This window comes from Plecotus auritus (assembly GCF_963455305.1).
Source record: "Plecotus auritus genome assembly, chromosome: 2".
Taxonomy (NCBI): Eukaryota; Metazoa; Chordata; class Mammalia; order Chiroptera; family Vespertilionidae; genus Plecotus; species Plecotus auritus.
Window position 1 is genome coordinate 59,237,975 of NC_137771.1, and position 12,759 is coordinate 59,250,733.

Sequence of the window (12,759 nt, forward strand, 5' to 3'; positions counted from 1 at the left end):
GGGCGAGCCCCTGGGGACCCACGCTCTTACGGGGGGAGTCTGGACTCTCGGGTGGAGACTCGGGAGCCGGGGAAGGCGGAGGACTGAAAGCGCGCGCGCTCCAGTGCGCACAAAGGCTGTGGAGGTTGCCACAGGCTTTCCCTAGTGGAAGGGAGTCAGAGGCTCCTGAATGCACTGAGCCCCAGTTCTGACTGCAGTGAACCCCAGTTCCAGGCGAGCCCCTGGGGACCCACGCTCTTGTGGGGGGAGTCTGGACTCTCGGGCAGAGACTCGGGAGCCGGGAAGGCAGAGGTCTGAAGGCATGCACGTGCGCGCAAGGGCAAGGCTGACGGGAAGCCAAGACTGAGACTCCACCCCATCCAAGCTGAGCACAGAGGCTATTGCAATTTGGCAAGTCTAATCCTATAAGGCTGTCTCCAGCACCGAACTTCTCCCAGCATAGACACAGCTGATTCTTACAGCCAACTGGCCTGGAGGTCAATTCTTCCCAGTGATACCAACAACAATAAAGACTTAATTACAACAAGGCTGTACACACAGTCCACAAAGGGGTGCACCAAGAGTGTCCACCTCAGGTTAACTGGGGAGGCAGACCCACTGGGCCATATTGGAAACATAGCACACAAATCTACCTTACCAACTCAGGGAAGCAGTGAAAATGCGGCGTCCAAGAATCAGATCACAAACGAAAGAAATGGAGGAAAACAAACGACTGGATATAGAATTCAAAACCACGGTTATAAGGCTTTTTAAGAATATCCTAGAAAAGGCCGATAAATATAACGAGACCCTCGAAGATATGAAAAAGGACCAACTAGAAATTAAACATACACTGACTGAAATAAAAAATATTATACAGAGACCCAAAAACAGACAAGAGGAACACAAAAATCAAGTCAAAGAATTGAATTACAAAGAAGCAAAAAACACTCAACCGAAAAAGCAAAAAGCAAAAAAAAAAAAAAAATCCAAAAAGTTGAAGATAATGTAAGAAGCCTCTGGGACAACTTCAAGCATACCAACATCAGAATTATGGGGGTGCCAGAAGAAGAGAGAGAGCAAGATACTGAAAACCTATTTGAAGAAATAATGACCGAAAACTTCCCCCACCTGGTGAAAGAAATAGACTTACAAGTCCAGGAAGCGCACAGAACCCCAAACAAAAGGAATTCAAAGAGGACCACACCAAGACACATCATAATTAAAATGCCAAGAGCAAAAGACAAAGAGAGAATATTAAAAGCAGCAAGAGAAAAACAGTTAGTTACCTACAAGGGAGCACCCATATGACTGTCAGCTGACTTTTCAACAGAAACTATGCAGGCCAGATGGGAGTGGCAAGAAATTTTCAATGTGATGAATAGCAAGAACCTACAACCAAGATTACTCTACCCAGCAAAGCTATCATTCAGAATTGAAGGGCAGATAAAGAGTTTCACAGATAAGAAAAAGCTAAAGGAGTTCATCACCACCAAACCAGTATTATATGAAATGCTGAAAGGTATTCTTAAAGAAGAGGAAGAAGAAAAAAGTAAAGATAAAAATTATGAACAACAAATACATATCTATCAACAAGTGAACCTAAAAATCAAGTGAATTAAAAACCTGAGGGACAGAATAATCTGGTGAATATAATAGAATCAGGGGCATAGAAAGGGAGTGGTCTGATAATTCTCAGGGGGAAAGGGGTATGGGAGGTTCATGAAGAGACTGGACAAAAATCATACACCTATGGATGAGGACAGTGGGGGGGAGGCAAGGGCAGAAGGTGGGGTGGGAAATGGGTGGAGGGGAGCTATGGGGGAAAAAGGAGAAATAATTGTAATAATCTGAATAAAGATTTATTTAAAAAATAAAAAGCATAGAGAAAGGATTAAAATACAACTGTTTGAAGCTCCAAGCTACACTGCTACCATGAAAAATATTTAAATATGGTGGCAGAATTAAAGAGCCACATGAATTACCTAATTTTCACAGCTGGACATTTGGAATCATTATAAGAATTTTATTTGTCTAATGTTAATTAAAAGTGATTAAAGGGTTTTATATTTAGTACTAGAGGCCCGGTGCATGAAATTCGTACACAGGGCAGGGGGGTGTCCCTCAGCCCAGCCTGCACCCTCTCCAATCTGGGACCCCTTGAGGGATGTCCGACTGCCTGTTTAAGCCTGATCCTGGTCGGACATCCCTCTCACAATCCAGGACTGCTGGCTCCCAACTGCTCGCCTGCCTGCCTTCCTGATTGCCCCTAACTGCTTCTGCCTCCGAGCCTGATCACCCCTAACCAGTCCCCTGCCAGCCTGATTGATGCCTTACAGCTCCCCTGCCAGCCTGTTTTCCTCTAACTGCCCTCCCCTGCAGGTCTGGTCACCCCTAACTGCCCTCCCCTGCAGGCCTGGTCACCCCTAACTGCCCTCCCCTGCAGGCCTGGTCACCCCTAACTGCCCTCCCCTGCAGGCCTGGTCACCCATAACTGCTCTCCCCTGCAGGCCTGGTCCCCCCCAACTGCTCTCCCCTGCAGGCCTGGGTCCCTCCCAACTGCCTCTCCCTGCAGGCCTGGTCACCCATAACTGCCCTCCCCTGCAGGTTGGTCCCTCCCAACTGCCTTTCCCTGCAGGCCTGATCACCCACAACTGCCCTCCCTTGTAGGCCTGGTCCCTCCCAACTGCCCTCCCTTGCTGGCCATCTTGTGGTGGCCATCTTGTGTCCACATGGGGGCAGGATCTTTGACCACATGGGGGCAGCCATCTTGTGTGTTGGAGTGATGGTCAATCTGCATATTACTCTTTTATTAGATAGGATAGAGGTCTGGTGCATGGGTGGGGCCCAGCTGGTTTGCCCTGAAGGGTGTCCCGGATCAGGGTGGGGGTTCCCTTGGGGCGTGGGGCGGCCTGGGCGAGGGGCCTGTGGTGGTTTGCAGGCCGGCCACGTGCCCTGGCGACCCAAGCGGAGGCCCTGGTATCTGGGGTTTATTTATCTTCTACAATTGAAACTTTGTAGCCTAGAGCGGAGCCAAGCCTTCTGCTTGCTCTGTGGCCGCAGCCCTTTTTGGGGGGATTTATGTATCTTCTATAATTGAAACTTTGTAGCCTTAAGCAGAGGCCTGGGCCTGCCAGGGTGTGCGGAAAGCTTGGCTTCCTCCATCGCCACTGGCAACCCTAGCCTCCTGCTCTTTCCAGCTCCGTGGCTGCCACCATTTCTGTTTGGGTTTATGTATCTTCTATCATTGAAACTTTGTAGCCTTGAGTGGAGGCCTAGGCCGGCAAGGGCAGGCGGAAAGCTTGGCTTCCTCCATTGCTGGGGAAACCCAAGCTTCCCTCCTGCTCTCTGTGGCGGTAGCCATCTTGGTTGGGTTTATTTGCATATTCGCTCCTGATTGGCTTGTGGGCGTGGCTTGTGGGTGTAGTGGAGTGATGGTTAATTTGCATATTACTCTTTTATTAGATAGGATATCTATGCCAAAAGCTACACATTATTTCCTCCCAGAAATAACTGCATTATAAATATGTTTAATAAGAAAATATTCAGGAGGGATGTATATTTAACAAATATTTATTTTCAGTTGATAATTGGCTTTAAGAAATTTTATAAAATCACTTGACATTATTAATTTTTATGCACTTCTATGCCAGTTACAAGGGGCCAGCTGGGAAAAGGGGAATATGTGTGTGTATAGGGTAGAATGGTAAAAATCACATTTATGAGTATACTCTGTTCCAGTCATTGTGCTTGATGCACATTTCTTTTTGCAGGGGTAGGGGATGGCAGTGGTAAGTATTCTTAGTTTTATTTATCTAATTGCCTCAAATTTAATACACCTTCACTGGGGAAAATGTGGAGGGTGAAAAACAAATATAGAGCTATACCCTTTCTCTGTATCTGTCCTTACTATATAAAATTTTTAAATTAATCTTACCTAATAATAGACAAACATGTAAATTGACCATACCTCTGCTACTCCCATAGCCAATCAGAGTGAGTATGCAAATTAACCCAACAAAAATAGTGGTTAATTTGCATACATAGGCGCCCAGCACCTGGGTCCCGGGAACATCCTGGCACCCAGGTCACTCTGAGGTAGGCCCTGCATGGGCCCTGAGCAGCCTGGGAAGGGCCTGAGCCAGGGGGCTCCTGGGCAGGGTCAAGCCTGTGATCAGAGCTGAGTGGGCAGGGGCGGAGCTGATGATCGGAGGGAGCTGGGGGGGGTCCCCTGCCCAGGCCTAAACTTTGGCCAGAGGCTTTAGGCCTAGGCAGGGCCCAGTCGGCAACTGGTGTGAACTACAGAGGAAACACCTTTTCTGACTGCTCATTGGCTAAGCTTCCTGTATGCCAGTGGTAATATTCTTAGTAACTTGAGTAATAAGAATCCAAAAAGGTGATCTAGGGTTTTTCCACCACACTTCTCGAGAAAAAAAAGAAGGTCCACTGCTGGAGGGCTAAGAAATGTCATATCCTGCCCTAGCCAGTTTGGCTCAGTGGATAATGCCTAGGCTTGCTGACTGCAGGGTCTGGGTTCAATTCTGATCAAGGGTGTGTGCCTAGGTTGCTGGCTCCTCCCTGGCTGGGGCCCAGGTCAGGGCTCATGCAGGAGGCAACCAATCAAAGTGTTCCTCTCACTTTGATGTTTCTCTCTGTCTTTCCCTTTCTCTTCCACATTCTCTAAAAGTCAATGGAAACATATCCTCAGGTGAGGATAAAAAAAAATAATAAAGAAAGAAATGTCATATCCTATGAAAGACACATCTTGAAAATGCCTAAAGAAAGCTGTCATTTTTTCATGGTGAAGGGGCCGGAGTCCATGTTGATGAAAACACCTTGGTGGCTGTGGTGACTGGCAGTGGCTACAGCAGCGGGGTGATGGGGCTGGTGCCTTCCCCTGATCAGCCCAGTTGCCTCCCACAAAAGGAGACCAGACTGCAGCTTAGGCTCGCTCCTGAGCGGGCCTACGCCGTCAGTAGGACATCCCCTGAGGGCTCCCAGTATGTGAGAGGGGGCATGTTGGGCTGAGGGATCCCCCCCATCCCCAGTGCACAAATTTCGTGCACCGGGCCCCTAGTGTAATATAATTCTTAATAATTAATTAAATTAATCAATTAGAGGGGCAATTGACATATAACACTATATTAGTTTCTGGTGCACAAGAAGGGATTTAATACTTGTATACATTGCAAAATGATCACCACATCATGTCTAGCACTGTACACAGTTACAAAAATTTTTTTTTCTTGTAATAAGAATTTTTAAGATTTACTCTCTTAGTAACTTTAAAATGTTACTTTTCAAATAATAGTACCATGTTGTTGACTATAGCTACCATGCTGTACGTTATATCTCTATGACTTATTTATCTTATAACTGTAAGTGTAGACCTTTTGATTCCCTTCACAGATTTCACACCCCTGCCCCCACCTCTAGCAACCACCAATCTGTCCTCTATATCTATGAGTTTGGCTTTCTATGTTTTTACTAGAGGCCTGGTGCATGAAATTCATGTGGGGGGGACGGTCCACTCAGCTCAGCCTGCACTCTCTCCAACCCGGGACCCCTCGGGGGATGTCTGACTCCCGGTTTAGGCCCAATCCCGGGGATTGGGCCTAAACTGGGAGTTGGACATCCCTCTCACAATCTGGGACTACTGGCTCCTAACTGCTCACCTGCCTGTCTGCCTGATCGCCCCCAACTGTCCCCCCCGCCAGCCTGGTCGCCCCCAACTGCCCCCCTCGCCAGCTTGATTGCCCCTAACTGCCTCCCTGCTGTCCTGGTCACCCCTTACTGCCCCCCCCAGCCTTCCTGGTTGCCCCCAACTGCCCCCCCACTGGCCTGGTCACCCCCAACTGCCCCCCCACCAGTCTGGTCGCCCCTTACTGCCCCCCCTGCTGGCCTCGTTGCCCCAACTGCCCCCACCTGCCAGCCTGGTTGTCCCCAACTGCCCCCATCTGCCCCCCTGGTCACCCCTCACTGCCCCCCTGCTGGCCTGGTCACCCCATGCAGCCTGCTATTTGGTCATTACTGTTACTGTGATGGTGTCCCAGACAATTTGCATATTCCTCTATTATTAGTATAAATTTGTTTTTTATTTTACAAATACGTGAAATCATTGTATTTGTCTTTGTCTTATTTCACTTAACATAATGTACTCAAGGTTCATCCATTTGTCACAAATGGCAAGATTCTATTTTTATGGCTGAGTAATATTCTGTTATATTCCACATCTTCTTTATCCATTCAGTCATTGACAGGCACTTAGGTTGTTTCCATATCTTGGCTATTGTAAATAATGCTGCAATGAATATCTGGGTGTATATATCTCTTTGAATTAGTGTTTTCAATTTCTTTGCATAAACACCTGAAGTGGAATTACTGGATCATTTGGTAATTTATTTTTTTGTTTCTTCTTGAAGAAACGCTATACTGTTTTCCATAGTGGCTACACTAATTTACAATCCCCCCCCAAAAGTGCACAACAGTTCCTTTTTCTTCACATCCTCACCATCACTTGTTATTTTTCTTGTTTTTTTGATGATCGCCATTATAACAGGTATGAAGTGATATTTCATTGTGGTTTTAATTTACATTTCCCTTATGATTACTGATGTTAAACATCTTTTCTTATTCTTAGTGGCCATCTGCAGGTCTTCTTTAGAAAAATGTCTATTCAGGTACTCTGCTCATCTTTTAATTGGATTGTGTTACTTTTTGTAATTGAGTTGTATGAGTTCCTTATATATATTTGGTATTAACCCCCTATTGGATATATGATTTCCAAATATTTTATCCTACTCAGTAGGTTGTCTCTTCATTCTGTTGATAGTTTGTTTTGCTTTGCAGAAGGTTTTAAAGGTTGATTTAATCCCATTTGTTTATTTTTACTTTTGTTGCCTTCGCTTTTGGAATCAGAGCCAAAAAATCATTGGCAAGACTGATGCCAGGGAGTTTACTTAAGCCTATGCTTTCTTCTTGGAATTTTATGGTTTCAAATCTTATATTCAAGACTTTAACCCATTTTAAGTTAATATTTGTGTAGTGTAAGACAGTGACCTGGTTTTATTAATTTGCATGTGGCTGTCCAGTTTTCCCAAAAACTTTTATTCAAGAGGCTTTTTCTTATTGTATAGTCTTGCCTCCTTCCTTATAGATTAATTAACCATAAATGTGTGGTTTTATTTCTGGTGATACACATTTTTTTTTTTTAATTTTCAAGAAACCCCAATGAGACATGTATTATTATCACTATTTTACAATGAAATTGAAGTAAAGAAAAAGGCTTTGTGATAAAAGGGATTTATCACATCATAACTGTAGTATTAAATGTTAATGTTGTAGAGGATTATGATAGCATGCCCCTTTCGCTCCCCCTCACTCTGCAGAGCCCCCTAACAACTGTTAGGAGAATGGCACTGATAACATGTTGGTTGGGATGAGAAGATAAACATCTAAGACAGTCAATATCTCCAGAGAGATCTAAGTTTAATTATTATCATGGGAATGTTATGTGACTTTACTCTGTGAATTTCCAAAGTGTGGCATACAAATGTGATGCTAAAGGCTTGCAAATTCCCAGTTTTTAAAATGATTGGTATCACTTTCTTTCAGTGGGATAGTGAAGAAGGTTATGGAAAGAAAAAAATTACAAAGAATGAAGTAGTTCCGCACTTGTGGGCAGCCAGCAGAAGATGCAGCTACAGAAATCACTCAGCTCTGGACATGAAAGCTTCCTTACACAGTAGGAAGGGCTCTGGTGCCATATTCATGTTTCTTAAGTCAGAGCTATACTCTGGCTTAGGTATCTTGTGCCTTCAGGATTTCCATATCTATATGCTACTTCAAAACTGTAAAGTATGAGAGACTATTCATTTATATTGTTTAAACAAAGTTTTCCTTGGTCAAAATCTGTAAGAGCTTAAAAAACTGTTTAGCTTGTTTAATAATTTGAAAAATGGTTGTGCTGGAGCAAAACCTTTTTGCAAGGTATACTTACTAGAATTTCTTAACATTATTTTGGGAAGTACAGTTCTTGATAAGCAGAGCATAGTTGTTGTTTTTTATGTTCTTAGCTATGATTTGTGACTTTTTCTGTGTACTATTCTCTTAGATACTAATTATATAAGAAAAAGACTAGAGCCAAGAGCCATAAAATAAACACCCCACGAATCATCAATACTACTATGTATCCTTGAACTTTGAGAGAGTAAATCAAGATGGCATACTGCCTCCTGAACATTCATATTCATCAAAAAGCAAGATAATCAGGAAGGATCGAGTAAGTCCCTTAGGGACTAGATTCAGTAAGGCTTAAATTGTTGCTTTATTTTCCAGTGTTAACTTGTTTGTTCCTCAGGTGAAATAAATTTCTTGTGCTCACATTCCTAGGAAGTGCTCAATGTGGTTTCATCCTTGAATATCTGAGACTAGGTGAGAAGATGTTAAATGGAAACTAGCTGAGAAGGAAAATTTCATCATTCTCTGACATGGATTTTTTTTTTTCATTATTGCAAAGACAAAATTTAATTTTTAATCCTTAGTTTGATTTAAACACTGCTTTTAGTACATTGCTGATACCAGCTGTGCAGAAAGGACTCCGGAGAGATGTTCATAGCAACACACACCTGTGGCTCCCCTTTGGTTCTGGAGGCTCCAGGGAAAGCAGTATTGTTTCATGAAATACATTCTCTAGGCCTCTCTGTGTGAGTGCAGAACATTCCACATACCTGACAGCTTTCAGGTCACCGGCTGGCTTTTCAGCATACTCTGGAGTGATAAGCTTCTGTTTGTTCTTGCAAGTTTCTCAATGGTAGAGGGGTCATCTATGAGAGCAATTTGGGTCTCAACAAGCAAGAAAGGGTCTTTAGACAGTGGTGAGTTATCCCAGGCACCCATTTTTCTTCACATTTTCACATGAGAATGGAGAGCCCACTGAAAAACAGACTGGAAAAACAACTGTTTGTGGGTAACTCTGGGGTCATAATTTGTCACACTCCTCTTGCCCTGCAGTATCAAAAAGTCCAAGAGTATATGGCTCTCCACCAACCATAACTGTGACTGCACAGTTGTCAAAAACAGAGGGTACACACTCAGATGGAAATTTGTTTGTTATGTAGGATATCAGGAGACATCTTTTATCAACAACACCATCACCCACACAATGCCACTTACTTGTCTGCATTGCTGAAACAGTTTTCTATCCACTTTATTTCAAATCCGATGATGACCTCAGCTTCTCCACCGGGGTGTTGGCAGCACTGCCTCATTCTGACATGCATTTAAGAAATTCCTTCTGGCTTGCAGAGAACTTTCATCTTAGACCAAATTTGCGCTCTCTGTGATCATCTGTTATTCATCTCTAATTCTCACAATTTCTCTTCCTACAGCAAAATAAGTAAACTTAAGCATTGATTAATAGTAAAAATATGTAGAATTAGTCCATGAAATTAGGTTTCTAGTATTAGTCATAACCCAGGATAACCCAGTGGGAAGACACAGTTTTTTAAATGTGTCCTTTACCAGTAAAATAGAAAATAGAACAAAGAAAATGGAGAAAGTAACTTGGGCATAGTATGTTTCGGGCTAACTGGTTGGTTTCTCTTATATGCCTGTTAAAAACATTAAAAAATGTTTTTCTAAATAAATCCCTGGAAATTTTGCAGATTAAATTTTCCAGAATGTCAGACATGTGGACCACTGAAATACTAGTAAAATCTCCATCTTGATTGTAATAGCATAGTTATGGTGCCTTGTTCTTATGGTCAATTACTTGGAGAAGGAGAATGGCTGATTTTAGCCTATTTAGACAACCTGTGATTTTGGAAGGAACAAAGTTCTACACTTTTTTCAGAAATGGAAGCTGCTCTTTCTATCCTTTCCTCACCTCTCCATGAAGCTGAAGCAGAAAGAGAAAGAAGGAATGAATACAATGCCATCATCACATTGTGGGTGAACCTATAGGACTGAGAGTTTCTAATCAGAAGTGGGTCACTTTTCCGGTGACTACTGAAGATGAAGAAAAGCTTACCCTACCCGTAGGAAATCTCAGTTAGCTAATAGAGCAGGCTTCCTTGTGACTTAACTCCAATGGCATTTCTTGCTGCAGCTGTGGTGCCTCTACCAACAACTTCACAGCTTACCTCACTCTGTTGTTGCTCGGTACAAAAGTCACAGAGAAGTGTTGAGGAAACAGGGAATCTATTGTCTCATCACAGAAAATTTAAAAACACAACCTTAACCCATGTTTTAAACAAAGTTTTAAACTAGATTCATGTCTAGTTAGTAGAGTGCAGTCATTTTTATAGCAGTAGTTTTGCAGTGGTGCTATTGATCTTATAAATTTGCAAGGGAGAACCTGCAGGGGCAAAGTGCCTTGGCTAAAATTCAAGATAGTCCTCCTTGGAATAAAAGTTTCTGAGTTAAGACTTTAGGATACTTCTGGAAATGTGATTATACACCATATTGTGCCTACAATTTTACTCTTACCATGCATTCCATTAAGTATAAACAAAGTTAATATCTGTAGAGATAGCAGGGCACTAGGTATCCAAGAAAAGATATTTACATAGACTTAAAAGAAGATTAAATAATATCAACAAACTAGTAGCCCTTTTCTTTTTCTAGAAAGACGTAATATGGACCAACTTATTTACACACACAAAAAAAAAATGAATTCACAGGAATCAAATGTATCATTTAAAAGATATTCATAGTTTTAGGGGGAAAAATCAGATTCTTGTCAAAAACACTGCAAAAACCAGTGAGGTAAGAATGCTGATGGAATAACAAGTGAAGTGAAAACAAAAAAAGGAGAAAAATTCCAGGTTTTGGATATTCCAGAATTGAAGCTGGTCTGCCCTGAAACCAACTACAGCTGTTGGTCTGACCTATCAACCTGACTGCATGAATAGTCAGGTAAGGGAACTGCCACAATGACCTTGGCCTGCTCATTGCAGATGTTCACCATCTCAGCTTTCCTCACGTCCTCCTAATATAGAAGAAAAACAGAAATACTTCATTGTTCTTTCCATGTGTCTTTCCTTCTTTGACTCATTTTTCATTTTCCCTAAAATGCCTGTCTTTGATCTTGGTTCAGTTTTCATGTAAAGCCTATTGCTGGAAGAAAAAAAAAAGTGAGTTGTGTGCCTAACTATGTTATTTCTTCTACTCTACAGCTTATTCCTCCTGCAAATAATATTCCAAGAAGATCTGCTTTGTTCTTAATTTTTATTATTAGTTTGTGAATCAATTGATTTTATTAAATGCTTTTAGCAAACAGGATTTTTTTTTAACACTGTGTCCTGGAATTGGCTAAATAAAACCCATTATAGAAGATCTTTTGCTAAAGATTTTAAATCATTAATCACACATCTCTTGAATACTTCTGTAATGTATTTCTGGAATCAATGTGGTTGATATTTTAGAGATATTGACTATGCTTTTGATGTTTTAAGTAAGTTTTAAAAATACGAGGGTCCCATGAGGCCTACCCTTTCCAGAATAGTCAAGTACATTAATCACTAATAAAACGAACCCAATCTTTTTGGTGTGTACCTCTTCAATATTCATTGATCATCACAGTGTATTATGGAATCCACTAGGTGGAGAATATTCTACTGAGTATTTTAGAAATCAATGTGGAAAATTTTCAAAGTGGAGATGAAAGCAGGGAGAAGTAGATCAAGAGAAAATCCATTTGCAATGTGCTTTTTATTTACAAATCATGAGTCTTGTGCCTTGATAAAATAAATAATAATGATTATTTAACAGATTAGGCCAGATATGTGATTCCATTTGGGATAACCTCAAGCTTCTTTGATGAGCATAAATGTTTATTAATCTTAAATTATGGTTTAGAATCCTGTGTCTCCAAAACTAGAACTGAAACTATTTCTGATGTGAATAAAACCAACATGGAAATTTATCAGGCCAAGTACATGGAGGATTCTACAAATGAAACAGATTAAGCACTTCAATGTATCCGTTCTCCAGGACAGTCTGGGCCCTGGGCAAGAGTGATCAGGACACTCCCATCAGCACAGATTAAGGTGGGTAGGAGAAATGGAAGCACAGCATGGAAGGAGAGCACTTCTTCCACTTGGATTCCTTATGTTAATCTAAGGGTTTTTGCCAAGTTTTTGATGTGGAAGACTGCAGTAAAAGGTAGAAATAAGGAAAGTATAAACCAAATAAGGAAAGTCTAGGATTGTTCCCCATTTATTGAGGTGCTTATTATTCTAAATTAGAGCAGAATGCTCAAAGAGACCTGGGAAACAATGACAGTCTGATATTTTGATAACAGTCACACTAAGAGTGGCTTGTCAAAGGCTGGTTAATTTCTGAAGCCAGCACTTAAGTCAATGAGTGAGAACTGTGCTTGACAACCTGAGATAGCACCTATGAAGCACAGTATTTAAGCTTTTGTGTATACAATAATATAGAGGAATAGGTATATCTAATGAACATAGAAATATGTTCTATATATTAAAGGTTATTAAGTAAAACAATCTTTATTACTATTTACATATCTTTTCCACTTTCTTTTTTCTTCTTTTGCCAAGTGTGCAGTTCAATTTCAAGTTAACTCCGCAATAATGTGACTCCTCTGAAAAAAAGTAATAATTATTTTAGTAAAGATTCCATTTAACGGATGGCCTCACCTTTACCAGAACTGTGCTGATGCTTTTGTATATATTATTTCATTTAATCCATACAATATCACTGTGAGATAGGGATTCTTGATCAGTTTTATAAATCTGATCAGATTATAAATCTGAC

The 12,759-nt window shown here is 41.5% G+C and overlaps 1 pseudogene across 1 annotated transcript; it reads right to left on the bottom strand.

The window, feature by feature from the left end:
• Nucleotides 1–8,590: 8,590 nt before the first annotated feature.
• On the bottom strand, nt 8,591–9,163 carry LOC308242219 (cell division control protein 42 homolog; annotated as a pseudogene). The gene has a single exon. The product of its transcript is annotated as a cell division control protein 42 homolog (transcript).
• Nucleotides 9,164–12,759: the final 3,596 nt, after the last annotated feature.